The 24,998-nt window shown below is 42.0% G+C and overlaps 1 protein-coding gene across 1 annotated transcript in view; it reads left to right on the top strand.

The window, feature by feature from the left end:
* Positions 1–21,667: 21,667 nt before the first annotated feature.
* LOC133645615 (5-hydroxytryptamine receptor 1D) overlaps positions 21,668–24,998 on the top strand; it is a 55,866-nt gene continuing 52,535 nt past the window's right edge. Inside the window, exon 1 of the mRNA XM_062040460.1 lies at positions 21,668–21,840. The gene's annotated coding sequence lies outside the window, so the exon portion shown is untranslated. The remainder of the gene's footprint in view (positions 21,841–24,998) is intronic.

The following is a 24,998-nucleotide window of genomic DNA, read 5'->3' as shown; positions in this document are numbered from 1 at the left end:
AAGATTTTTTACTCAACTTTATTTGTTGTTGAGGCTTCATATAAGAAACATGACATGCTGTATGTGCTGACAAGATGCTTTCTATTGATGTGATGGAAGATATTTATGGAGCGTCACGCGGGCTGCTCTCTATGTATAGTGTAGCGTGTGTCCACTCTGCTTCCATCCATCCCAAGGAGAAGCATGGCTGTGGGTCACAATGAGTTTCTTAAAGCAGACGCTGCTTTTTCTTTAACTTCTTTGCCGCTACTCAATATTGCCACCCACTGTAAATTTCTCAGCACTGTGAAGTGGTGAAGGCATTGCCAGCTGGTGGATTTATCAACCGTGACATTTTCTTACTGTTGCTCCCTGCAGGCGTGTGACTTAACTCCTGCAAATAAGCAGAGTAAAAGGCAAACACACGTCAAAAGGTTGCACGTTTTTTGTTTTTTTTCCCCTCTCGCTGTGTCAAAACAGAAAAGACACTATGGCAAACATTTTGTTTTCCACATGACTATGCTGGAATAGATTTTATTCGCCTTGCAAAAACAACCTTTGCTTAGCTTAGCTTATTTTGAATGGGCTTTATTTCCCATATACAGTCATGGTGAAAATTTTACATACACTTGTAAAGAACATAATGTCATGGCTGTCTTGAGTTTCCAATAATTTCTACTACTCTTATTTTTTTGTGATAGAGTGATTGGAGCACATACTTGTTGGTTACAAAAAACATTCATGAAGTTTGGTGCTTTTATGAATTTATTATGGGTCTACTAAAAATGTGACCAAATCTGCTGGGTCAAAAGTATACATACAGCTACGTTAATATTTGGTTACATGTCCCTTGGCAAGTTTCACTGCAATTAAGGCGCTTTTGGTAGCCATCCACAAGCTTCTGGCAAGCTTCTGGTTGAATGTTTGACCACTCTTCTTGACAAAATTGGTGCAGTTCAGCTAAATTTGTTGGTTTTCTGACATGGACTTGTTTCTTCAGCATTGTCCACACGTTTAAGTCAGGACTTTGAGAAGGCCATTCTAAAACCTTTATTACCTGATTTAACCATTCCTTTACCACTTTTGACGTGTGTTTGGGGTCATTGTGTTGTTGGAACACCCAACTGCGCCCAAGACCCAACATCCTGGCTGATGATTTTAGGATGTCCTGAAGAATTTGGAGGTAATCCTCCTTTTTCATTGTCCTATTTACTCTCTGTAAAGCACCAGTTCCATTGGCAGTAAAACACGGCCAGAACATAAAACTATCACCACCATGCTTGACGGTAGGAATGGTGTTCCTGAGAATAAAGGCCTCACCTTTTCTCCTCCAAACATATTGTTGGGTATTGTGGCCAAACAGCTCAATTTTTGTTTCACCTGACATCACATGGACAAAGATAAGACCTTCTGGAGGAAAGTTCTGTGGTCAGAAGAAACAAAAATTGAGCTGTTTGGCCACAATACCTAGGATTATGTTTGGAGGAGTATGTAAACTTTTGACCACGACTGTATGTCTTTATTAGCATGATCGTAACAAATACAAAATTCCTCTATGTGCTGTAACCAGTGTTTGGACTAACGCGTTACTGTAACGCCGTTATTTTTGGCGGTAACTAGCAGTCTAACGCGTTATTTTTTATATTCAGTAACTCGGTTACTGTTACTACATGATGCGTTACTGCGTTATTTTACGTTATTTTTTATGTAGTATCGGCTAGAAACAGAAGATCTGAGTGTGTTTTATTGGAGCGCTGCGGTGTCATCCTTCTGTGTCACAAGGAAGAGGAGAGGCGCGCTTTGTGTGGGTGAGGGCCAGGGGGGGGGGCGTGTCGTGTCTGTGTTTACTAACAAGACATCATGGCGCAGCCAGAAGTCCAGTTTCTGAACATGGAGATATTCTCACTACTTTTCTTTTGTCGAGCACAAAGAAAATGCAATTTTAGTTAAAGGTAAGTTGTGTCTTGGATCAAAGATCCCATCTACTGCCCAAAACAGCAATTCAAATCTGCTGAAACAGCTACAAAAGCAACATGCTTCGACGAAGCTAGTTAAGAGAGACACAGACTCTGATGCCACTTCAGCTCCACTTAAGGACTTTAACGGAGGGACTGTTAGCCAGGACAACATTGATTGAGCCATTGCAGCGTATGTGCTAGAAGACATGCAGGCTATTTCTACAGTGGAGTCACCCGCTTTCAGGCAGCTAATTAGCATGATACCGGTGTCGAATAGCAAATGGCACGGAAAACATGTTCCACGTACCTGGACAGTGAGTACATAAACATGGAAAGCGAGCTAAAGAAAACACTCCAAATTCTGCCTCTGCTCATCATTCAGCACTGAAGGTACACACTCTCTGTCAATTCTCTTATATACTGTTGCTCTTTCATTCTAGACTTCTAGAGTGTTTGATTATCACATCACTCTAAATGTATAGACTATAAAGTTCACAAACTGTCATGATCCGTGGGCCGGATCATGTTTTTGTGTTTTCTGTTACTTTTGGACTCCTTTTGTTATTGCTTGTGCACCTGTGAGTTTGTTTCATCACCATGGTTACTTATTATTTTCACCTGCCACTTGTGTTCCCGACGCGCACCTGTTTGCCATCACTGACACTATTTAAACCTGCCTTTTTGTTCACTCGTCCTGTTCTCCTTGTTTGCGTTAAGCATCAGTCACATTTTTTGTATTTCATGTTCCCGACTCTTGTGCTAAGCGTTAGCCTTAGCTTCCCGTGCGTTCGGCACACTTTTCTTTTGCTTGTTTTTCTGTTTGGCTATGATTTATGTTAATTAAACCATCTCTTACCTTCACGTTTTTGTCCGGAGTGTTCGTGTTGCACTGGAGGAACGATCTCGCACAAATATGCGACCCCTACGTGACAGAAGGAGAACAGCATACAGTTCTTCCGCCACGAACTTCGAGAAGCTGGACTTAGGTATGTGGTTAGATTTGGAGGCAATGGAGGCGGAGACTCTCCGCTATTCCCCCTTGGAGCGCCAGGACCTGATGTGGGGTCCTAATGGAAAGTTGATCCCACTCAACTCCGTATGGCCCGAGGACATTGTCGCGCCACCGCAGTACCGGACGCGTCAGCAAAAACGGAAGCCAGCCAAAGAGGCTTCGTTTCGCCGTTATGACGCTTCGCTCCCGCAAGCTCCTCCCCCGGACCGAAGCAAGTTGCAACCAGACCAGTATTCCTCGCCGCCAAAATTAGGTAATCCCATCACACATTTTGCTAAGCAATTCACCGATTGGGCTGTCAGTCAGCTGGAGACCCACACGGATGACGTCATCCCGCCCACTGTGGATGACGTCAGAGACGAAGATGTTTTTTTAAATTCTTCTGACTCTTTCTGTCAGCAACCTCCTAAAGACTTTAATCATAAAATTAAACATTATCAGGACATTATTTTGAAATTTAGATATCAGCCACAGTCTCCTTCTGAGTGCCAAGCTCCGCCCCCTAGGACTCTAGCCCCGCCCACGTCAGTGACTTTTTCCTCTCATCCTCCCAAAAGACCTCAGGTGGGGGATGGGAAAAGACATTTTGGACAATTTAGAGGGGAGGATTTTGCCCCCTTCCTGACCTCCCGCCACCCACCCTTAAAGACTGTTCCAGACCGCAAGGAGCGCGTCTGGTATCAGCCCCTTGAGGGGGGGGGGGGGGGCTGGGGGCCGGGAGCTGTGCTGGTGGGGCTGCTCGGCTGCGCCCAGCCAGGCAGCAACCTCCATCCCGGCCGCCACCACCAGTCTTTCGGCATGCTAAGCCGCTACCCCCAGCTAGACCACCTCCGCCATGCTCATGGCTAACCTCTGCCCGGGTGGGCCTGCAGACGCCACCATCTTGTCCGGTGGGCCTGCAGGCGCCACCATCTTGTCCGGTGGGCCTGCAGACGCCACCATCATCTCCGGTGGGCCTGCAGACGCCACCATCATCTCCGGTGGGCCTGCAGACGCCACCATCATCTCCGGTGGGCCTGCAGATGCCACCATCATCAGTTCCTGTACCTGCTCCTCGGCTGGCACCTGTGCCTGCTCCTCGGCTGGCACCTGTGCCTGCTCCTCGGCTGGCACCTGTGCCTGCTCCTCGGCTGGCACCTGCGCCTGCTCCTCGGCTGGCACCTGCGCCTGCACCTCAGCTGGCACCTGCGCCTGCACCCCGGCAGGCACCTGCTCCTGCACCTCGGCAGGCACTTGCTCCTGCACCTCGCCAGGCACCGGTACCTGCTCCTCACCAGGCACCGGTACCTGCTCCTCGCCAGGCACCGGTACCTGCTCCTCGCCAGACACCGGTACCTGCTCCTCGCCAGACACCGGTACCTGCTCCGCGCAAGACAGCGGTACCTGCTCCACGCCAGTCAGCGGTACCTGCTCCTGCAACCACGCCTGACTAGCCGCCTGTACCTGCTACCACGCCTGACTCGCCGCCTGAACCGGCTACCACGCCTGACTCGCCGCCTGAACCGGCTACCACGCCTGACTCGCCGCCTGAACCTGCTACCACGCCTGACTCGCCGCCTGAACCTGCTTCCACGCCTGTCTCGCCGCCTGTACCTGCTACCACGCCTGCCTTGTCCACTGCGTCCAAGCCTGCCATGACGGCGCCGACGCGCCCACCTCCCCGCCGACCTCCCCGTCGACCTCCCCGTCGACCTCCCCGTCGACCACGGATGTGGCTGCTCCGTGGTCGTCCGCCTCGCCAAGTGCGCCCACCTCCCCGTCGGCCACGAATGTGGCCATTCCCTGGTCGCCCTCCTCGCCGGCTGCAGCGGCGTTCCACTCGCCGCCGCCACTTGACTTTGCCTCGGTGGATTCGGGGACACTTGGTTTGGCGACCCACCTCCAAGTCCTCCCTCCGCCCGCCCGTGACTTTTGACTCTGCTTGTTTTTTTTTTGGACATCTTGTATCTGTCCTTGAGGAGGGGGTACTGTCATGATCCGTGGGCCGGATCATGTTTTTGTGTTTTCTGTTAGTTTTGGACTCCTTTTGTTATTGCTTGTGCACCTGTGAGTTTGTTTCGTCACCATGGTTACTTATTATTTTCACCTGCCACTTGTGTTCCCGACGCGCACCTGTTTGCCATCACTGACACTATTTAAACCTGCCTTTTTGTTCACTCGTCCTGTTCTCCTTGTTTGCGGTAAGCATCAGTCACGTTTTTTGTATTTCATGTTCCCGACTCTTGTGCTAAGCGTTAGCCTTAGCTTCCCGTGCGTTCGGCACGCTTTTCTTTTGCTTGTTTTTCTGTTTGGCTATGATTTATGTTAATTAAACCATCTCTTACCTTCACGTTTTTGTCCGGAGTGTTCGTGTTGCACTGGAGGAACGATCCCGCACAAATATGCGACCCCCACGTGACACAAACATAAAGAGGGATCCTAGTGGGCCAGGCCAATCTTTCCTTATCTCTAAACTAAAACTGGGGAAATGCGTAGAGTATTCTGGGCTTCAGTACAGTGTTGATCTCCTGAAGACATGATTTTATTCCCGAATTCCTTGAGAGAAAAAACAATGCCTGGTTAGGCTTTGTGTATGTCACGTGTGCCTTCCTTGGGTGGAGCCAGGTTTACAGCTATATTGTTATTATGCTGTTTGTTACTTATGTATGTTATGTTGCAGCTATTTTAAAATAGTTTCGTCAATTTGTTCTGGCCTGAAATAAATTGGCCCTTTGAAACATATCTTTGTCTTTGTGTGTTGTAAGTCGACCACATTGCTTAGCAGAGTTCAGTGATGCAAATGCATGTCAAATTGATGAATAGATTGTATTATTCTCCAGTGCAATAACAGTACTGAAATGAAGGCTAAAAGGGCATTAATGGGAGCCTTAAAAAAAAAAAAGAAGAAAAAAAGAAGTAACTTTTCACAGTAACGCATTACTTTTTGGTGTAAGTAACTGAGTTAGCAACTGAGTTACTTTTGAAATAAAGTAACTGGTAACTGTAACTAGTTACTGGTTTTCAGTAACTAACCCAATACTGGCTGTAACATCAACCCTGCAATCATGCGCTGTATTGACAAAGTGATGAATTCTAATGCAATTACACTTTGTCACCATGGTGATGTGAAAGTGGTTTACACACAGCACAACACGGTGCACAGTATCTTAGATGCATCCTGTTCACCTGTAATACCGTATTTTCCGGACCATAGGGCGCACCGGATTATAAGGCGCACTGCCGATGAATGGTCTATTTTCGATCTTTTTTCATATATAAGGCACACCGGATTATAGGGCGCATTAAAGGAGTCATATGACTATAATTTTTTTTCTAAATGTAAAACACTTCCTTGTGGTCTACATAACATGTAATGGTGGTTCTTTGGTCAAAATGTTGCATAGATTACGTATGTTTTACAGACCGTCTTCAAGCCGCTTTCTGACAGTCGCTTCCGGATACGCCGTTTTGTGGGCGGTCTTATTTACGTGGCTCACCTTCAGCAGTGTCTTCTCCCTGTCATCTTTATTGTAGCGGTGTAGCGTGCAAGGACGAGAGTGAAAGAAGTGTCAAAAGATGGAGCTAACTGTTTTAATGACATTCAGACTTTACCTAAATCAATAACGAAGCAGCATCTCCTCATCCGGAAACAACAACAAGGACGGAAATGTGTCCCGTGAAAAACTGTCCAACCGGAACTCTCTAATAACAAATTTTGGGTGAATAATGTAAACTCACTACGCCGGTATGTTTTAACGCTTTCATGGCGAGTTTACTGACAGATATAAATTGGAACTTTACACTACTTTAAATTAGAAATGCCAACAGCGGAGGATGAATGTCCCATAACAAGAAGATAGAGAAAAAGAAGAAGCTTATTCACTAGTGCCGACACGGACTACCAAGGCGGACACGCACAATTTTTCAGGATTTATGCAGATTCCAAATACAGATCAGCAAGTACCAGAAGGTAAGAAAAGTTGCTTTTGCATTTTATTGCGGAACAAAATGCCGGATAATATGTCTTACCTTATACACACACCCTAATAATACTCATATGTTTAATGCGCCGACATTCCATCAAGCGGTGCGGCTTCATAGTTTACCAAAGTCGTACTAAAACATTTTGATAGATTTTTGAGCGCCCTGCGTAATGTTCTATATTTTCAATGGAACGTATAAAATGTTGTTGTTGTTTACTTGAGTCATATTGCCATCATATTGCAATCTACACGTATCTCTTATGTTTGACCGCCATCTACTGGTCACACTTATCATTACACCATGTACCAAATGAAATTGCTTCGAGGTCGGTAAGCAAAACCAGAATTATTCCGTACATTAGGCGCACCGGGTTATAAGGCGCACTGTCTCGTTTCCCCTCCGTGCTCATTGTCTTGTGTCCTGTGTCGTCACCCTGCAGCTCCTCTTCGTTCCCTGGATTCGAGCTGTGTGTCTCGTGTCGCCGGATTTCCTCCTGTCTTCTTGCTGCCTTCCTGGATCTCGACCTCTCGCCTGTACACGGACTCTGACGCCTCGCTCCTGCCCTTGACCTCTTGCTTGCCCACGGACCTCCGAACATGCCTTGCTCCTTCCGGACTTCCGCACCTTCCTCAACATGCACCTTCAACAACTCAGCTAAACACAACACATAGTCACACCATACGTATTTGGATTACTTGCACACGTCATTCTATTATTTTAATAAACGCCCACATATATCAATATGTGGAATTAAATTATGGAATGGATTAAGCAAAGCAATCAAACAATGTACTAATATGATCCACTTCAAGAAACTCTTCAAACTTAAAGTGTTTACAAAGTACAAAGAAGAAGAACCATGACAAACATTCTCAATTTATTTCATCCATCCATTCATTAATTCTTAAAGTAATCTTACTTATCTCATCACATGAAATATGACTTACTTCACCAATTATTATTATTAAATTCTTACTATTATTTATTTATTTATTTTTATTGTGATTACCTATGGAGTTATTGTGAATAAATTGAGAACAGGAAGTGAATAAAAAAGTTTCAGCAACTGTTATGTAAAGAAAAGGGGTAGGATTAAATAAGCTCTGCTTCTTCCTACTCCTTTTCGAACATGTTGAAAAGAGAAACTGGAAATTGTGATGTATCATGTTGTATGCTTGCATGTTCGAAATAAACTCAAACTCTAACTCTAACTCTAAACGCGACTAAGGCTAAGACCTGTCTCCGTGCCGTCTCCTTCTCCACCGCACGTGACACCTTGTTATTAAAAACATCACCCACTTGTTATGTGTGTTTGATATAGTACTTTATATTGTGTTCAAAGTGTACAAACCTTTACTAAAATAGGGACTTTTTGTCAAAGGCTGGAACCCATTATTCATATTTACATACTTCACTATACAAACTTAACAACCAATGAAGTTTGTAAATCGAGGTTCCACTGTATGTCTGATGTAATGTGGCGTAGTACTTTTATGGTGGTTCAATGCCAACAAGACCACTGTATCATTTGGCAACATCACACAGCAAGTCCAACACATCACATACACTACCGTTCAAAAGTTTGGGGTCACCCAAACAATTTTATGGAATAGCCTTCATTTCTAAGAACAAGAATAGACTGTCGAGTTTCAGATGAAAGTTCTCTTTTCTGGCCATTTTGAGCGTTTAATTGACCCCACAAATGTGATGCTCCAGAAACTCAATCTGCTCAAAGGAAGGTCAGTTTTGTAGCTTTTGTAACAAGCTAAACTGTTTTCAGATGTGTGAACATGATTGCACAAGGGTTTTCCAATCATCAATTAGCCTTCTGAGCCAATGAGCAAACACATTGTACCATTAGGACACTGGAGTGATAGTTGCTGGAAATGGGCCTCTATACACCTATGTAGATATTGCACCAAAAACCAGACATTTGCAGCTAGAATAGTCATTTACCACATTAGCAATGTATAGAGTGTATTTCTTTAAAGTTAAGACTAGTTTAAAGTTATCTTCATTGAAAAGTACAGCTTTTCCTTAAAAAATAAGGACATTTCAATGTGACCCCAAACTTTTGAACGGTAGTGTAAGTACACACACACACACAACTAGTGCTACTACTACGAGGGGATAATGAACAATCCAACAAAGTGATAATCATGTCATCCTGCAAAAAGACAAAAAGAACCAAAGCAGCCAAAGCACGTTCCGCCGCTTTATGGAGTAGCACTAACAACACGCAGTGAGCACAGTTCTCCCGTCACACTCCACCACTGTCATTAGTCGTCTGCTAATGCTGAACTAACACGGCTAATGCTCTTCTCCCTGTACCCCTCGCTGATGTCATGTCACTTAGCAACAGGGCAATGCTGCCTCTGCTCTGTTCCTGCTGAACTAGTAAGTGACTTTCGATGCTCAAATCAAAATGATAATGCAAATGTCAGCAATCAGAAATTTGCGTGGTAGCAATAAATAGCCACCAGCGTGATAGTTCCACACTACTTCTTTAAAAAAAACACTCTCGTCACTCTGTCTTTGCTTTGAACCTGTATCCCCCTCGATACTTTCTTGGTAGTAGCGTCATGTTTGTAGCGCAATCCAAGATCATTTCTTGATAGTGTCTGCTATTTAACATCAGCATAGCCATTAGAGGCGTAATATTTGTGCCAATATTACAGTTTTACTCTATATGTGCTAGTCCTCACAGGAAATGTGGTCTTTTTCTGGCAAAACATCACCGTTGGTCCACTGGCCAAAACTGAAAGTGGGGCTTTAAAAAGTAATGCCGTTAGTTATAAAAAATGTTTTTTTGAGAAAGTAACGAGTAACTGTAATTAGTTACTTTTTAAAAGTAATTTGTCTAACACAGATTACAATAAGCCTTAAAGGCCTACTGAAATGCGATTTTCTTATTTAAACGGGGGTAGCAGGTCCATTCTATGTGTCATACTTGATCATTTGGCGATATTGTCATATTTTTGCTGAAAGGATTTAGTAGGGAACATCGACGATAAAGTTCGCAACTTTTGGTCGCTGATAAAAAAGCCTTGCCTGTACCGGAAGTAGCAGACGATATGCGCGTGACGTCACCGGTTGTGGAGCTCCTCACATCTGCACATTGTTTACAATCATGGCCACCAGCAGCGAGAGCGATTCGGACCGAGAAAGTGACGATTTCCACCTTAATTTGAGCAAGGATGAAAGATTTGTGGATGAGGAAAGAGAGAGTGAAGGACTAGAGGGCAGTGGAAGCGATTCAGATAGGGAAGATGCTGTGAGAGGCGGGTGGGACCTGATATTCAGCTGGGAATGACTAAAACAGTAAACAAACACAAGACATATATATACTCTATTAGCCACAACACAACCAGGCTTATAATTAATATGCCACAAATTAATCCCGCATAACAAACACCTCCCCCCTCCCGTCCATATAACCCGCCAATACAAATCAAACACCCGCACAACACACTCAATCCCACAGTATCGTTCATCTCCCCAAAGTTCATACAGCACATATATTTCCCCAAAGTCCCCAAAGCTACGTACGTGACATGCACATAGCGGCACGCACGTACGGGCAAGCGATCAAATGTTTGGAAACCGCAGCTGCGTACTCACGGTACCGCGTCTGCGTATCCAACTCAAAGTCCTCCTGGTAAGACTCTCTGTTGTCCCAGTTCTCCACAGGCCAATGGTAAAGCTTGACTGTAATCTTTCGGGAATGTAAACAATGAAACATCGGCTGTGTTTGTGTTGCTGCATCCGGCCGAAATACACCGCTTCCCACCTACAGCTTTCTTCTTTGCCGTCTCCATTGTTCATTGAACAAATTGCAAAAGATTCACCAACACAGATGTCCAGAATACTGTGGAATTTTGCAATGAAAACAGACGACTTAATAGCTGGCCACAATGCTGTCCCTCTATAATCCGTGACGTCACGCGCAGGCGTCATCATACCGAGACGTTTTCAGCAGGATATTTCGCGCAAAATTTAAAATTGCACTTTGGTAATCTAACCCGGCCGTATTGGCATGTGCTGCAATGTTAAGATTTCATCATTGATATATAAACTATCAGACTGCGTGGTCGGTAGTAGTGGGTTTCAGTAGGCCTTTAACTTTAATGAACACTGATCATTTTTGGTGTAAAAAGAAGTCAACCGCTGTATGAAATACAGGAAATATCGGAACCGATTCTTCTTCCTTTGATATCATTTAGAGCAGGGTTTTTTTTGATTGATTGATTGAGACTTTTATTAGTAGGTTGCGCAGTGAAGTACATATTCCGTACAATTGACCACTAAATGGTAACACCCGAATAAGTTTTTCAACTTGTTTAAGTCGGGGTCCACTTAAATTGATTCATGATACAGATATATACTATCATATATACTATCATCATAATACAGTCATCACACAAGATAATCACATTGAATTATTTACATTATTTACAATCAGGGGTGTGGAGGGGGGGTGGGGGTGGGGGGGGGGGGTATGGACATCAAGTAGTGGACATAGAGAGAGAGAGAGAGAGAGAGAGAGAGAGAGAGAGAGAGAGATCAGAAGGCATAAGAAAAAGAAAAAGTATCTGCATTTGATTGTTTACATTTGATTATTAGCAATCCGGGGAGGGTGTTAGTTTAGGGTTGTAGCTGCCTGGAGGTGAACTTTTATTGCGGTTTTGAAGGAGGACAGAGATGCCCTTTCTTTTACACCTGTTGGGAGCACATTCCACATTGATGTGGCATAGAAAGAGAATGAGTTAAGACCTTTGTTAGTTCGGAATCTGGGTTTAACGTGGTTAGTGGAGCACCCCCTGGTGTTGTGGTTATGGCGGTCATTTACGTTAAGGAAGTAGCTTGACATGTACTTCGGTATCAGGGAGGTGTAGCGGATTTTATAGACTAGGCTCAGTGCAAGTTGTTTAACTCTGTCCTCCACCTTGAGCCAGCCCACTTTAGAGAAGTGGGTAGGAGTGAGGTGGGATCTGGGGTGGAGGTCTAGAAGTAACCTGACTAGCTTGTTCTGAGATGTTTGGAGTTTAGATTTGAGGGTTTTGGAGGTGCTAGGGTACCAGGAGGTGCATGCATAATCGAAAAAGGGTTGAACGAGAGTTCCCGCCAGAATCCTCAAGGTGCTTTTGTTGACCAGAGAGGAAATTCTGTAGAGAAATCTCGTTCGTTGGTTAACCTTTTTGATTACCTTGGTTGCCATTTTATCACAGGAAAGGTTAGCCTCTAGAATGGAACCTAGGTAGGTGACCTCATCTTTCCTGGTGATGACACTGTCACCTACTTTTATGTTGAAGTCATTGACTCTCTTAAGTTTGATGTGGGACCCAAACAGGATGGATTCTGTTTTACCCAAGTGGATGGATAGCTTGTTGTCAGCGAGCCAGGTGCAAGTTCTACAGAGCTCAGCACTGAGGATTTTCTCCACCTGTGACTTGTCCTTGTCTGATACCAGCAAGGCAGAGTCATCCGCAAACAAAAACAATTCACAGTCGCATGCCGATGACATGTCGTTTATGTATATTAGGAACAGTAAAGGTCCCAATATACTGCCTTGGGGGACTCCACAGCTCACCGAGAGGGGGGGGGGGGGGGGGGGGGGCATGGTGCCGTTCACCTCTACCACCTGCTCCCTCCCCTCCAAGTAAGACTGCATCCAGCTCCAAGAGGTTTTGTTAAATCCGATTGCTCTGAGCTTATCCAACAGTATAGCGTGGTTAACGGTGTCAAAGGCCTTCTGAAGGTCCAGCATGACCATGCCGCAGTATTTGCCCGCGTCCACCTCATGTTTGATGTGGTCGGTCAGATAGAGAAGGCATGTGTCAGTGGAGTGGTTAGTTCTGAAGCCGGATTGGAATTTGTACATGAGTTTATTAGTGGCAAGGTAACTATCGACCTGTTCATAAACTATTTTCTCCATTACTTTCGAAATGGAGCTGAGAATAGAAACAGGTCGGTAGTTGCCAGGTTCCAATTTGCTTCCTTTTTTAAAGAGGGGAGTTACTCTTGCTATCTTAAAATCTTTTGGTACTTGGCCTTGTGTAATTGATAGGTTTATTATGTGCGTGATGATCGGGGCAATGATGGAGGCAGAGTCCCTGAGGAATCTGGAGGGAATATTATCAAGGCCGGTGGCCTTGTTAGGGTGGAGCGCGCTCAATTTTTTAAACACCTCATCAGCTGTGACCATTTCTAATTTGAAATCATCGTTGGATACTCCTAGCTTTCTGTAGAAGGCTTTAATGTGTTCTACACCAAAGCGACCAGAGTGGTGGGACAGCTTGTTGACAAGAGTTGCGGCTATGCTGGTGAAAAAGATGTTAAGTCTGCTAGCTACCTCCATTTTGTCTTTAATGAGGGAGTCACCCTCCTTGATGCTGATGTTGGTGAGTCTTGTTTTAAGTTTCTGGCTGCAACCAGGAAGCTGGTTGTTGAGAATTTTCCAGAGCTCACGTGGCTTATTCGTGTTTTCCTCTATTTTGTCGTTAATGTAATTTTTTTTAAGGATTTAGTCAGGTTGGTTGACTTATTTCTTAATTAATTGCATTGCTTTTTGAGAGTTGAAAGGAGTAATTTGAGATTGATATTATTGGGTTGTTTATCTACTTCTGTTTTACATTTTTGGTATTCAGAGTATTTCCTGTCTCTGTCTTTTATGGCAGCTAATAGGTCCGGATTCATCCATGGTTCCGAGCGGGCTTTGATCCTGACTGTTTTCACGGGAGCCATGTCATTTAGTATCTTTAGGAACGCCGTTTTGAAGCGATCCCAAGCGACATCGACCAGGTTGCTCGCGAGCACAGGGGACCAGTCCCACTCATCTAATTTTAAATTGAAATTGTCATTGGAGTATTTTTTGAGGGATCTGGATTGGGCTGTTATGTGGCCATTGGCTTTAGGTTTAGCTATTTTACGGGTGCAGAAGGTTAGATAGTGGTCGCTAAGACCACAGATCATGACCCCACTATTTTTTATTTTAGGCCGGTCTGAAGTGAGAATGAGATCTATGGTTGATTGGGTGGAATCACACACCCTTGTGGGTAGCGCTATTAGCTGGGAAAGACCGTGCAGATTACAAAACTTGCTGAAGGATCTGAAGACAGGCGCATCTTTGCGTTGAATATCTGTGTTCAGATCCCCAGTTATAATTTTCTCCATGTTGTCTGTCCCCGCCAAGCATTCTTCCAAAGCCCCATAGAAATCACTCTGATTAGGGGGTCTATAAACAGTCCCTATTAGTACCGGCTTAGCGTTTTTAAATTTGATTTCCGCCCACACAGATTCCAAGTCATTGTGATTAAGATCAGTGCGAGTTATGTATTTAATATCCTGGTGAATATACATACAAATGCCCCCACCGTGTTTATTCCTATCCTTTCTGATAACCGAAAAGTTTTGTATTTCTATCTCTGAGTCAGAAATACTTTGATCAAATTTGGTTTCAGAGAAACACAAGATTTTTACCTTCGTGTTGAGGAACATTTCTCTGATTTGGTCGAGTTTGGCTCCAGAGAGGCTGTTCACATTAAGGTGGATGATGTGTAGTCCACTGGAACCAAAAAGAGCATCAGAGTCCGCTGTGTTGTGGTACTGACCAGAAAAATTGTTGGTTATTATTGCTGTTGCAGTTGAAGAGCAAGGAGAGAGAGGAGAGAGAGGGGCATATTGATCGTCCTCCAGGTGAAGGGGGAGGGAGAGAAAGGGGGAGGGGAGGGAGAGGGAGGAGGAAGCCAGGTAGGGTTGCTGGGGGATGGGTTTGGTTTCCTTTTGGCGGGCTTTTTTGAAGACAAAGAGAACGAGAATAACGAAAATGTTTGTGTAAAGGCGCCTCTAAATCCTGTGTATGCCGCGTCCTCGACCGTCCGGGACCCGGGAGAGGTCGCGTGGACCCCCGCCATCTCGTGCAGTTCCCCGCCGTGTCAAACTAATTTTATATCGAGGGCCACATGGAGAAAAATCTACTCCCAATTGGGCCGGACTGGTAAAATCACGGCACGATAACTTAAAAATAAAGACAACTTAAGATTGTATTCTTTGTTCAAAAATAGAACAAGCACATTCTGAAAATGTACAAATCATAATGTTGTTGGGTTTTTGTTAAACTTACATTTTACGGTTAATAGTGTTCTAACTTTACTTGCCGTTATTTATACTTTCTGAATAAATTATGTGATAATGTTCATCAGTCAACTCATTGGTGTTAATTTTCAATCTATCGTGATTAATTTTTTTTTTAATCAAAATCAAATTACAGGATGTTATTTATGTAGTTTGCTCATTTTCCTCAAGTGATGTACTAACATCACATGTTTTTTTTAGTTTTTTTTTTACATATGTAGCATCATCTACAAAGATACAAAGAATTTATATTGCGACATCTAGTGGACACATTTGGAACACCGGTTTCTTTCATTCAAAAATTTCGGCTCATTTTTATACTCATCCTGCAGGCTGGATAAAACCTGATCCGGTCCGCGGGCCTTACGTTTGACACCATTGCTTTAGAGTAAAACATTTTTTTTGTTTACTGTTTGGTTAGGTGACACATCTGTATTTTTTGTTAATACATTCAAACATAGGTCTATTAAGATAAGAAGCATCAGTTATGTGTTGTTTTGCTAAAGGCCATCTGTGCATTAAAGTAAATGTCATACTTGAGAATCTCTCTTCTTATTTTGGTGAAAACAACACAGAAGCATCGCTTAGAGCAGAATTGTTTAAAGTGCAGCACAGTGAGCCTCCCTTTCAGAGAATATATGCCAATGTCAGGTCATCCATTACGCTTCAAAAAACGAATTTTCCGGGACATATTTTGCAAACCCCTACAGTTAAAAATTCATTTTAATTAGCTTTGCAGTCTGGAAAAAAACTTTTTTTTCTTAATTTCTCAAGCTGCTGCATCTTCCCTGGAGTCTTAAAAAGTATTTAAAAGCCCTGTTCTCATGCATCGCAATTGTGAGACAATAAATATGTAATACAACTAGGGTTGGACAATATAGTACATAGTATAGTACCGCGATACTAATGAATCATATTCAGTACTATACCGCCTCTGAAAAGTAAACTAATGTAAAGCATCCAAACAACAGAAGAATAAGTGCTTATTACATTTTAACAGAAGTGTAGATAGAACATGTTAAAAGAGAAAGTAAGCAGATATTAACTGTAAATGAACAAGAAGATTAATCATTCATTCTCTAACACTTGTCCTTAATAATGTTGACAAAATAATAGAATGAGAAATGACACAATATGTTACTGCATATGTCAGCAGACTAAATTAGGAGCCTTTGTTTGCTTACTTACTACTAAAAGACAAGTTGTCTTGTATGTTCACTATTTTATTTAAGGACAAACTTGCAATAAGAAATATATGTTTAATCTACCGTACATTTTTTTGTTAAAATAAAGCCAATAATGCAATTTTTTGTGGTCCCCTTTATTTAGAAAAGTATCGAAAAGTATCGAAAAGTATCAAAATAATTTTGGTACCGGTACCAAAATATTGGTATCGGGACAACACTAAATACAACTAATTACTTTCAAATGACTGGTAAATGAATTGATATCAGCACTTCAGTCATCAACAATTGCATAATCAGAGAAATGGACATTGAAACAGTGTAGGTCTGACTTGGTAGGATATGTACAGCGAGCAGTGAACATAGTGAGTTCAGAAAGCATAAGAACAAGTATATACATTTGATTATTTAAATTTGATTATTTACAATCCGGGGAGGTGGGATGTGGTGGGGGGAGGGTGTTAGTCAAGGTTAAAGTTGCCTGGAGGTGTTCTTTTAGTGCGGTTTTGAAGGAGGATAGAGATGCACTTTCTTTTACACCTGTTGGGAGTGCATTCCATATTGATGTGGCATAGAAGGAGAATGAGTTAAGACCTTTGTTAGATCGGGGGTTTAACTTGCTTCCTGCAGCCGGAGCGCCCAGCGCAGCGCACAGAGAGCCCGGGGCCGTGACAGATTGTGCGGAAAATCTTAATTTCCCCTCTGGGATTATTCAAGTATTTCTGATTCTGATTCTGATTAGTAAACTCATCTCGCGGGCCGCTTTAAAACCTGTTCGCGGGCCTGATCCGGCCCACGGGCCTTACGTTTGACACCCCTGTAAGAGAGTATAGACCAGGGGTGTCCAAACATGCGGGGCCCATTTTGATATTTTTCATTTTCAAACCATAACAAAATATATAGATTTTTATTTTGTTTAACATTTAGGGCTCCTAGGGCCCGTAAAGGGTTTCAGTCATTAAAATGTTAAAAACAAGTCAAATTATTATTGCCTATTATTATATATGCCTTTTCTGTCAAAGACAACTTTGTTTTTTTATAGTAAAACTGAAATATGCAGTATTTCCCCCACCGCCCAAAACATTCAGAAAGCAATGTTTGATGTGAAGTAATTGGAGCCCTGAAAAGATCAATAATGCATGTCACCATTGATTTTATTTTCATATTATTATTTTTCATTAATCACAGTGAAAAGATAAATAAAATCCCACTAAAGATCTTTGGGATCCAAAAGGTGCCCCGCTCATAAAGTGATAACTTTGTATTATTATTTGTTTTACTTTCAACACTTAAGTTACAAGATCAACTTCAGATATATCTGTCGATTTTACGTTTGAACTATTATCTTATTTGTTTATGCTCTTTTGTCAAAGAAAACTTGGATGTTTTTATATGGCAACCACACAATATATGCAATATTTTTTCCACATAAAACATTTTAATGTGAAATATTTGAAGTAATTGGAGCCTTGAATAGGTCAATAATTCATTATAAGATTGATTTTTTGTCTTTTTTTTTTGTTGAGCAATGACAAAAAAAGGAAAATAAAGATAGACAAAAGAAGAAAAACAGCCCGCATGGCAGATTTGTGTCAACATCATACTTGCCAACCCTCCCGTTTTTACCGGGAGACTCCCGGTATTCAGCGCCTCTCCCGATAACCTCCCGGCAGAAATTTTCTCCCGACAAACTCCCGTTATTCAGCCGGAGCTGGAGGCCACGCCCCCTCCAGCTCAATGCGGACCTGAGTGGGGACAGCCTGTTCTCACGTCCGCTTTCCCACAATATAAACAGCTTGCCTGCCCAATGACGTCATAACTGTTGAATGATCGAGGGCGAGTTCTTGGTTTTTTATGTGGGTTTATTGTTAGGCAGTTTCATTAACGTCCTCCCAGCGCGGTAACAACACACAACAACAGCGGTCACGTTTAGTCTACCGTAAAGCAGTTTGTCTGCCGTAAATAGCAATGTTGTGAGACTCTTAAACAGGACAATACTGCCATCTACTGGATAGCGTCCAGAACACTGAAATTCAAGTATTTATTTTATTTATATGTATAATAAAATAAATATATATATGTATATATAGCTAGAAGTCACTGAAAGTCAAGTATTTCATACATATATATATATATATATATATATATATATATATATATATATATATATATATATATATATATATATATATATATATATATATATATATATATACTTGAGTTGGTGAGTTCTAGCTTAAATAACCACGCCCCCACCCACGCCCCCCGCCCCCGCGACCACGCCCCCCCACCCCCCACCTCCCGGTATCGGAGGTCTCAAGGTTGGCAAGTATGGTCAACATTGCAACTTTTTCTAGTTAGATTTCACCTCATTCTACTTTTTTAATGTTTTTTTGATTTTTGCAATGGCATTTCCAGAATGTGTGGCGGGGCCGCTAAACCAGGGGTGTCAAACTCAAATACAGAGTGGGCCAAAATTTAAAACTGAACAAAGCCGCGGGCCAAGGTTAAACAAATTAACCTTTTAATAGGGACCCAAACAAGTTTTGCATTGCATATTGAACAAGCAAGGCTTATATAATTTTATAGTGACATGCAAAATCGAGTTTCAAATAATAATAATAATAATTAAAAAATATCAATGATACATCAAATAAAATGTAAATAAAAATGTAATGCCTCTTTTCTATTTGCAGCCTTCTGAGGTAAATATCCAAATAAACTTTTTCCACAGGCTAATAATAAATTGGAAAATGAAATAACAATAATGAATGAATCAAACATTCAAGTCTTGAAGTAGCAAGAGAAAGTGCATGAATAAAACGTTAATTATTGCTCAGTTTGCTAGACTGATTTGCTGAATATGGAACAAGCAACGCTTATATAACTTAATAGTGAAAAATCAACTTTCAAAAAACAAACGAAAAAACATCAATGGTATGTTAAATAAAATGTAAATAAAAAATTGAATGCCTCTTTTCTATTTGCAGCCTTCTGAGGTAAATATCAACATTAACTTTTTCCACAGGCTAATAAATTTGAAAATAAAATAACAATGAATGAATTAACCATTCAGGACTTTAAACTGCTCAGTTTGCAACACACGGATCTAATCTGATGTGCCCAAGCCAGATACCTGCCATCTTTTCTGGGATGCTAGTTCATTAATGTTGGGGCTCAGGTGGGCGAGGTTGCGGGGGCAGGGTTTGGTGGTAGCGGGGGGGGGGGGGGGGTGTATATTGTAGTGTCCCGGAAGAGTTAGTGCTGCAAGGGGTTCTGGGTATTTGTTCTGTTGTGTTTATGTTGTGTTACGGTGCGGATGTTCTCCCGAAATGTGTTTGTCATTCTTGTTTGGTGTGGTTTCACAGTGTGGCGCATATTTGTAACAGTGTTAAAGTTGTTTATGCGCCCACCCTCAGTGTGACCTGTATGGGTGTTGATCAAGTATGCCTTTGCATGCACTTATGTGTGTGTAGAAGCCGCATATATCATGTGACAGGGGCCGGCACGCTGTTTGTATGGAGGAAAAGCAGACGTGATGACAAGTTGTAGAGGACGCTAAAGGCGGTGCCTTAAGGCACGCCCCCAATATTGTTGTCCGGGTGGAAATCGGGAGAAATTCGGGAGAATGGTTGCCACGGGAGACTTTCGAGAGGGGCACTGAAAATCGGGAGGGTTGGCAAGTATGAGTATTAGCGGTAAATGCGGTGTTACAGCAGCACCGCTGCTGTATAATACTGGCGGGCCAGCTCTAATGTTAATTTGATATTGCCTCAAGGGTCAAATGAAATTACACGGCCGGCCAAATTTGGCCCGCGGGCCAGAGTTTGACCCATGCGCTAAACAATTAGCTGCGGGCCGCAAATGGCCCCCGGGCCACACTTTGGACACCCCTGGTATAGACGTTGGACTCATGTTCCCTGCTGAAGTAATGCTGCTCTGCTGCATGCACGCCCTTAATCATTCAACCTTCTAATCCAAGCAGCAGAATTCCTTGCAAACAAAGCCTTCTCGCACCATCTTCCAACCCCCCGAATGCAACTTGTTGACATCCTCCTCAGCACTGGAGATGGTGTAGATTAGGGGTCACCAATGCGGTGCCCGCGGGCACTAGGTAGCCCGTAAGGACCAGATGAGTAGCCCGCTGGCCTGTTCCAAAAATAGCTCAAATAGCAGCACTTACCAGTGAGCTGCCTCTATTTTTCAAATGTTATTTATTTACTAGCAAACTGGTCTCGCTTTGCCCGACATTTTTAATTCTAAGAGAGACAAAACTCAAATAGAATTTGAAAATCCAAGAAAATATTTTAAAGACTTGGTCTTCACTTGTTTAAATAAATTCATTAATTTTTTTACTTCGCTTCTTATAACTTTCAGAAAGACAATTTTAGAGAAAAAATACAACCTTAAAAATGATTTTAGGATTTTTAAACACATATACCTTTTTACCTTTTAAATTCCTTCCTATTCTTTTCTGACAATTTAAATCAATGTTCAAGTAAAAAAAAATTTTTTTATTGTAAAGAATAATAAATACATTTTAATTTAATTCTTCATTTTAGCTTCTGTTTTTTCAACGAAGAATATTTGTGAAATATTTCTTCAAACTTATTATGATTCAAATTCAAAGAAATTATTCTGGCAAATCTAGAAAATCTGTAGAATCAAATTTAAATCTTATTTCAAAGTGTTTTGAATTTCTTTTAAAAATTTTGTTCTGGAAAATCTAGAAGAAATAATGATTTGTCTTTGTTAGAAATATAGCTTGGTCCAATTTGTTATATATTCTAACAAAGTGCAGATTGGATTTTAACCTATTTAAAACATGTCATCAAAATTCTAAAATTAATCTTAATCAGGAAAAATGACTAATGATGTTCCATAAATTATTTTTTAAATTTTTTCAAAAAGATTCGAATTAGCTAGTTTTTCTCTTCTTTTTTTCGGTTGAATTTTGAATTTTAAAGAGTCGAAATTGAAGATAAACTATGTTTCAAAATTTAATTGTTATTTTTTTCGAGTTTTCTCCTCTTTTAAACCGTCCAATTAAGTGTAAATATCATTAATTATTAATAATAACAGAGTTAAAGGTGAATTGAGCAAATTGGCTATTTCTGGCAATTTATTTAAGTGTGTATCAAACTGGTAGCCCTTCGCATTAATCAGTACCCAAAAAGTAGCCCTTGGTTTCAAAAAGGTTGGTGACCCCCGGTGTAGATGGTGGTGATGCAGGAGAAGACGCAGGAGCAGGAGGGGCGCTGGTCTCTCAACAAAACCATGCAGTGAAGAAAACGATGACGCCTCACATGGAAACCTAAGGACGGGCACTTTGGCGCACTTTCAATCCACTACTGACTGCAGAGGATCGTCGTTATTGGACTTTTTTATTCATTTATTTATTTATTTTTGGTCAAGTTTATGCAGGCTGGAGCTGAGATGAAATGTGAAGCACTGTTGAGTGATGGCAAGGCAAAGAAGACGCACACAAGGAGGAGGCTGCTTCATTCCAAAGCCTCGCTTTCCTGGGGACGTGCGTGCGTAAAAGGACTTCTCTGCTTGCCGGGATTCCCCGATTGATTGCTTTTTTCTTTTTCTTTTTTTTTTAACCAAGGTAAGTGCGCTGTTTATTTGCTGTGTTGTTTGCGTTGTCGATTACGCACGATCCAAAGACATGTCATGTGTCATTATTGTTGTTACGGCAATAATAACGCGCACACAAGTCGGAGTACCGGACACAACATTAGGTACCCCTGCACCATCTAATGAGGGCGCTGTTCCTAATATTCTGGCCGCCCCTTTGAGGGGGCAGAATGGAAAAGGGCTCACAGCGCACTGCTACAAAAAAAAAACAAAAAAAACAGAAAATTCACAAAACAAAATTGTGAAGGTGTACCCAATGAAGTGTCCTTGTGGTGGAAAAAAAAAAAGTTTTATCACAAATTTCTGCTCAAAATCCTACATATGACATACTGTAGCTGTGCTCTTTAATGACTTATGTCCTTAGAGTTCTTTTTTTTAAATTTATTTATTCATTTATTCATTTGATAGGGAAATCATAATACAGGTACTGAGAAAACAGACACCTTTTTTTTTGTCCCCACCCCAAAAAAAAAAATACTAAAATACAAAAAAATACAAAACTACAGAAAAATTATAAAAGTAAAATAATAACACTCCCTGCCTCCCCCCGTCCTACCTTCCAGTCACCGTGGGTAGCAATGTACTGCCTTCCTCTGCACCACAAGCAGATAGAGAATCACAGTAACTGACTAAAAGGAAGAAAAAAAACGGTAACAATACAAATAAAAATCACAAACATACAGAGAAGTGTCAATGAATAAAAACAACAACAACAAAGAAAAAAAAGAGTTGAGGTAAGCGAAAAGGCTCATTGTCACCAGTGAGTGTCTCAATTATCCTATAGTCTCTCTATGTAACTAATTATGCAGCTTCCGATTATATTGAATTTTCTCTAAATCTAAGAAAAACATGAGGTCCTTAAGCCATAGAGAGGCCTTGGGGGCAAACTGTGCATTTCCACTCCCATAAAATCCTTCTACGAGCTAGTAATGATGCAAAGGCGATACTATCCCTAAAAGTCTGCTTAATTTTTTAAAAGTTTGGGGGAATTCCAAAAATAGCCAATTCTGCACAAGGCGTCAATTTAAAATGTAATGCATCTGCAAGATGTTTAAAAATATTAATCCAGTAGGCTTTCAGACAGGGACAGGACCAGAACATGTGTGTAATGTTTGCAGGAGTCGATTACGTGTATCTGCAATATTGGCACACATTTTGGAAAATTTAGCGTTAGTAAAATATATGCGATGGACCACCTTAAACTGTATTAGATTAACCTTTGAACAAGATGTGCTATCATTTATTTGTATCAATGCAGATTTCCAGTCATTGTCATCCAAAACTTTGCAAATTCTGCTGCAGTCGTTTCTAATTTTGTCAAGAGATGTCTCTTTAAGATGGGAAATTAGGATGCACATTTTTGAAATGATGCCTTTCTGATTTGTAGGGATTTCCAAGAGTGAGTCTATTACAGATCTAGGTGGCCTACCGGGAAAAGAGCTGTTATTTTATTTAGCAAAGTTACGGTCCTTAGTAGAGATGTCCGATAATGGCTTTTTTGCCGATATCCGATATTCTGATATTGTCCAACTCTTAATTACCGATACCGATATCAATCGATTCCGATATATACAGTCGTGGAATTAACACATTATTATGCCTAATTTTGTTGTGATGCCACGCTGGATGCATTAAACAATGTAACAAGGTTTTCCAAAATGAATCAACTCAAGTTATGGAAAAAAATGCCAACATGGCACTGCCATATTTATTACTGAAGTCACAAAGTGCATAATTTTTTTTAACATGCCTCAAAACAGCAGCTTGGAATTTGGGACATGCTCTCCCTGAGAGAGCATGAGGAGGTTGAGGTGGGCAGGGTTGGGGTGGGGGGGTAGGGGGCGTTGAGGTGGGGGGTGGGGGGGGGTAGCGGGGGGTGTATATTGTAGCGTCCCGGAAGAGTTAGTGCTGCAAGGGGTTCTGGGTATTTGTTCTGTTGTGTTACGGTGCGGATGCTCTCCCGAAGTGTGTCTGTCATTCTTGTTTGGTGTGGGTTCACAGTGTGGCGCATATTTGTAAAAGTGTTAAACTTGTTTATACGGTCACCCTCAGTGTGACCTGTATGGCTGTTGACCAAGTATGGATTGCATTCACTTGTGTGTGTGAAAAGCCAGAGATATTATGTGCGCAAAGGCAGTGCCTTTAAGGTTTATTGGTGCTCTGTACTTTTCCCTACGTCCGTGTACACAGCGGCGTTTTATAATAATACATTTTACTTTTTGAAACCGATACCGATAATTTGGAAACCGATACCGATAATTTCCGATATTACATTTTAAAGCATTTATCGGCAGATAAAATCGTCAGTCCGATATTATCGGACATCTCTAGTTCTTAGTGTTCTTTAAAGGGGAACTGCACGTTTTTTTGGGAGGGGGGGGGGGGGGGGGGGATTTTGCCCACTCACAATCCCTATCTAAGACAAGCACACATGTTTTTTCTGAATATTAACCAAGTATTAGCGATATTGTTATTATAAGCGCGTACGCAGACAAACTACAGTATAGAAAAAAAAAGAAAATCAGGATTTTACTTAACAGCAACAATGAAAAAATATTATCCATCCATCCGTCCATTTTCTAACGCTTGTCCCTCCCATCCATTTTAAAAATAATTTTGTTCATGAATACATCTCCGGGCAGCACGGTGTCACAGGGGTTAGTGCATGTGCCTCACAATAAGAAGGTCCTGGGTTCGATTCTGGGCTCGGGATATTTCTGTGTGGAGTTTGCATGTTCTCCCCGTGACTGTGTGGGTTCCCACCGGATACTCTGGCTTCCTCCCACCTCCAAAGACATGCACCTGGGGATAGGTTGATTGGCAACACTAAATTGGCCCTAGTGTGTGAATGTGAGTGTAAATGTTGTCTGTCTACCTGTGATGAGTTGGCGACTTGTCCAGGGTGTACCCCGCCTTCTGCCCGATTGCAGCTGAATGGGACAAGCGGTAGAAAATGGATGGATGGATGGATGGAATACATCTCCTTTGCGACGGGCGCATGCACACTTGAGAATCTGTGAGATTCCCTCTGCTTTTAGCTCAATAGTCAGCACTCTTGCCTCTCACACCGGCGACCTGGGTTTGCGCCCCCCCCCCCTCGGAGCGGTAGGTAAAAACAACCCAGCCGAA

Source organism: Entelurus aequoreus, linkage group LG03 (assembly GCF_033978785.1).
Source record: "Entelurus aequoreus isolate RoL-2023_Sb linkage group LG03, RoL_Eaeq_v1.1, whole genome shotgun sequence".
NCBI lineage: Eukaryota > Metazoa > Chordata > Actinopteri > Syngnathiformes > Syngnathidae > Entelurus > Entelurus aequoreus.
Note: the sequence above shows the minus strand (reverse complement) of the source record. Positions and strands in the feature narration are given on the sequence as shown.